We start from the raw sequence: 4,737 nt of genomic DNA, 5'->3' as shown, positions 1-4,737 counted from the left end.
TTCTGTCTCAAGGCCCTACATGGTGCTGTGCACAACTTTCTTTGGGAAGGCCATCCTTAGGAGCTGGAAGGAAAGGAGATTGGGCATGAAGTTACTTCCAGGCATGGCTGGTGTCCATCGTTTCACTCAGCTCTAGTAGTGATTGCCACAAAGATAGAAAGATGTTTCACAACATCTACTTACTGTCCAGGATAAGAAAGTGCCCGGTCTAAGGCAAGTGAGTGAGATTCTCTCTGAAGGCCCTATGTGGGCCTGTGCAAAACCTTTTTGGGAAGGCGATCTTTAGGAGTGGGAAGGAAAAGAGATGGGACATGAAATTACTTCCAGGAATGGGTGCTCTACATAGTTTATCCGAGTTGTAGTAGTGATTGCCACTCAGATACAAAGATGTCTCTTACCATCTAAATACAAGCCAGGATAAGGAAGTGCTTTCTCTAAATCATGTGAGATTGTCTCTCAAGGCCCTTCATGGGCCTGTGTAAACCTGCTTTGGCAAGGCGATCCTTTTGCACTGGAAGGAAGGGAGATCTGGCAAGAAGTTTTTTCCGGGAATGGGTGTTATACATAGTTTAACTCAGCCTCAGTAGTGATTGCCACTCAGATAGGAAGATGTTTCTTTCCATCTACTTACAAGCCGAGATAAGAAAGTGCCTTCCCTAAGACATGTGTGTGAAATCCTCTCTCAAGGCCCTCCATGGCCCTGTGCACAACCTGGTTTTGGATGGCGATCTTTAGGAGCTGGGAGAAAGGGAGATTGGGCACCAAGTTGTTTCCAGGAATGGGTCTTATACATAGTTTAACTCAGCTGTAGTAATGATTGCCACTCACAAACAAAGATGTTTCTAGCCATCTACTTCCAACCCAGGATAAGAAATTCCGTTCTCTAAGGCATTTGAGAGTGATCCTGTGTCAAGGCCCTACATGGCCCTGTTTCCATACCTGCTTTGGGAAAGTGATCCTTTGGAGCTGGAAGGAGGGAGATTGGGCACATAGTAATTTCCAGGAATGGGAGTTATACTTAGTTTAGCTCAGCTGTAGTAATGCCTGCCACTCAGATACAAACATGCTTCTAGCCGTCTACTTAGACTGTAGTATGAGAAAACGCGCTCTCAATGGCTTATGAGTGAGATGTTGTTGCAAGACAATACACAGTCCTGTTTCCAAACCTGCTTTGAGAAGGCAATCGTTAGGAGTTGGAAGTAAGGGAGATTGGGCACTAAGTCATTTCCAGGAATGGGTGTTATACTTAGTTTAGCTCAGCTGGAGCAATTCTTGCCACTCAGATACAAACGTGTTCCTAACCATCTACTTAGAATCCGCTATCATTAAGTGTGCTTTCTATGGCTTGTGAGTGAGATTGTCTCAAGGCACCACATGGTCCTCATTCCATACCTTCCTTAGGAAGGCGATCCTCATGTAACGGAAGGAAGGGATATTGGGCCTGAACTTCGTTCCAGGAACTGGCGTTATCCATAGTTTAACTCAGCTGTAGTAGTGATGCCATTCAGATAGAAAGATGTTTCTTACCATCTACTTACAAACCGGGATAAGAAAGTTCCTTCTCTAAGGCATGTGCGTGAGATTCTCTCTCAAGGCCCTACATGGTCCTGTGCAAAACCTGCTTTGGGAAGGCGACCCTTGGGAGCTGGAAGGAAGACAGATTGGGCATGAAGTTACTATCAGGAATGGTTGTAATACATAGTTCAATTCAGCTGTAGTAATGAATGCCTCTCAGATACCAAGGTATTTCATACCGTCTACATTCAAACCCGGAAAAGAAATTGTGTTCTCCAAGGCATTTGAGAGTGATCCTGCCTCAAGGCCCTACATGGCCCTGTTTACAAGCCTGCTTTTGGAAGGAGATCTGTAGCAGCCGGAAGGAAGGGAGATTGGGCATGAAGTCTTGTCCAGAAACAGGTGCTATACATAGGTTAGCTCAGTTGTACTAACGATTACCACTCATATAGCTACTTGTTCCTAGACTGTTACTTACAAGGTGGTTCAGAAAGTGCCTTATCAAAGGAGTATGAGATTCGTTCTCAGGGCACAAAATGGCATTATGCTCCAAACTGGGTTCAGGTTTTTCACCATTACAAGATGGAAAGAAGAGAGGTTAGGCACAAATTTATTCCCAGGAATGGGCGTTACACATACTTTTGCTAAGCTGTAGGAATGATTGCCACTCATATACAAACTTGTTCATGGACTTCTACTTAGAAGCCTGCATCAGAAATTTCCTTCTCAAAGGAATGTGAGATTAATTCTCAGGTCCAGAAATGGCATTGTTTTCCAAATTATGTTCCTGGGTGAGCAAAGTAATCCTTACAACATGGGAGGAAGAGAGATTATGCACAAAGTTGTTTCAGGGATTAGGTGTTATACACCTTTTAACTCCGCTTTAATAATGATTGTCACTCATTTACAAACTTGTTCCTGCATATCTACATATAGGCTGGGATTAGAAAGTGCCTTCTCATAAGAAAGTGAGATACCTTCTCAGGGTCCGAATGCCAGTATGTTCCAGAACATTTAGGTTGGTGATGCTTACGAGCTGGAAGGAAGAGAGATTGGGCACCAAGTTATTTTCAAGAATAGGTGATATATATTTCACCTCTGCTGTAGTAATGATTGCCACTCATATTCAAACTTGCTCCTAGACATTTACTTACAAGCCAGGATCAGAAATTGCCTTCTCAAAGAAATGTGAGATTCGTTCTCAATGGCCGAATTGGCATTATTTACCAAACCTCGTTTTGGGTTGTGATCCTTACGTGATTGAAGGAAGCGAGATAAGGCACAAAGTTATTTCCGGGAATGGGTGTTACACAAAATAAAGCTCACCTCTACTAATGATTGAAACTCATATAGCAACGTTTTCCTAGACATCTACTTAGAGCCTTCTCAAGGGAATGTGAGTTTTGTTGTCCAGGTGCAAAATGACAGTAGGTTCGAAATCTGGTTTAGGTTTGTGATCTTTATGAGATGGAAGGAAGAGAGATTAGGCACAAAGTTACTTCCAGGAATGGGTGTTACGTGAAGTTCACCTCAACTGTAGTAATGATTGCCAATCATATACAAACTTGTTCCTAGACATCTACGTAAAAACCAGGAACAGAACATTCCTTCTGAAAGCACTGTGAGACTCCTTCTTAAGGACTGAAATGGCATTATGGTCCAAATCAGGTTTAGGTTTGTGATCCTTACGAGATGGAAAGAAGAGAGACTAGGCACAAAGTGATTTCCAGGAATGGGTGTTATACCAAGTTTGTCAGCTGTAGTAATGACAGTCACGTCTATACAAACTTGTTCCTAGATATCTACTTAGAAGCTGGTATCAGAGAGTGTGTTCTCAAAAGAATGTGAGATTCCTTCTCACATTCTCAAAGGCCTGAGAGGGCACTATGTTCCAAACCTGGTTGACAAAGGTGGTCCTTACGAGCCGGAATGAAGAGAGTTTGGGCATGAAGCTATTTCCACGAATGGCTGTTAGTCACAGTTTAGCTCAGCTGTAGTAACGATTGCCAAACAAAACCTGTTCCTACACTTCTACTTAGAAGTCGGGATAACAAGGTTCCTTCTGAAAGGAATATGAGGTTCCCTCTCTTTTTTCTTTGTGAGGAAGATCAGCCCTGAGCTAACGTCCATGCCAATCCTCCTCTATTTGCTGAGGAAGACTGGCCCAGACCTAACATCCGTCCCAATCATCCTCCACTTTATGTGGGATGCCACCACAGCATGGCCTGACAAACTGTGTGTCGGTGTGTGCCCGGTATCTGAACGCGGGCCACCAGCAACAGAGGGTGCACACTTAACCACTACGCCATGGGGCTGGACTCTATGAGGTTCCTTCTCAAGGCCCAAAATACCATGATGTTCCAACATGGTTGAGCAAGCTGATCCTGATGAGATAAAGGAAGAGAGATTAGGCACAAAGTGATTTCCAGGAATGGCTGTTATACATACGTTAGCTCCTGTCGTCATGATTGCCACTCATATGCAAACTTGTTCACAGAACAAGTTCCCTACATACAGGTCGGGAACACAAAGGGCCTTCGCAAAGGAATGTGACTTTCCTTCTCAGGGCCCAAAATCGCAATATGTCCCAAACCTGGCTTAGGTTTGTGATTCTTATTGGATGGAAGGAAGAGAGATTGGGCACAATGACATTTTCATGAATGAGTTTTCTACATAGATTAACTCAGGTGTAGTAATGATTGCCACTCATATACAAACTTGTTCCTAGACATCTACATAACCCCAGGATCAGAAAGCAACTTCTCAAAGGAATGTGATATTCCTTCTGAGGGTCTGAAACAGCAATATGTTCCAAACTTGGTCGAGGAAGGTGGTATTTACGAGCTGGAAGTAAGAGAAATTGAGCATGAAGTTTTTTTTCCAGGAATTGATGTTATTCATAGAATAGCTCAGTTGTACTAACGATTGCCACTTATATAGAATCTTGTTCTTGGGCATATACTTAGAAGCAGTGATCAGAAAATGCCTTCTTAAAGGAACATGAGATTCCTTCTCAAGGCCGGAAATGGCAATATGTTCCAAACGTGGTTGAGGAAGGTGGGCTTTCTGATCTGGAAGGAAGAGAGACTGGCACAAAGTTATTTTCAGGAATAGGGGTTATTCATAGTTCAGCTCAGTTGTAGTAATGATTCCACTCATATACAAACTTGTTTCTAGGGATCTACTTAGAAGCTGGGATCAGAAAGTTCCTTCTCAAGGTAA

The sequence above is a fragment of the Diceros bicornis genome (assembly GCF_020826845.1).
Source record: "Diceros bicornis minor isolate mBicDic1 chromosome 13 unlocalized genomic scaffold, mDicBic1.mat.cur SUPER_13_unloc_1, whole genome shotgun sequence".
NCBI classification, from domain to species: domain Eukaryota; kingdom Metazoa; phylum Chordata; class Mammalia; order Perissodactyla; family Rhinocerotidae; genus Diceros; species Diceros bicornis.
Note: the sequence above shows the minus strand (reverse complement) of the source record.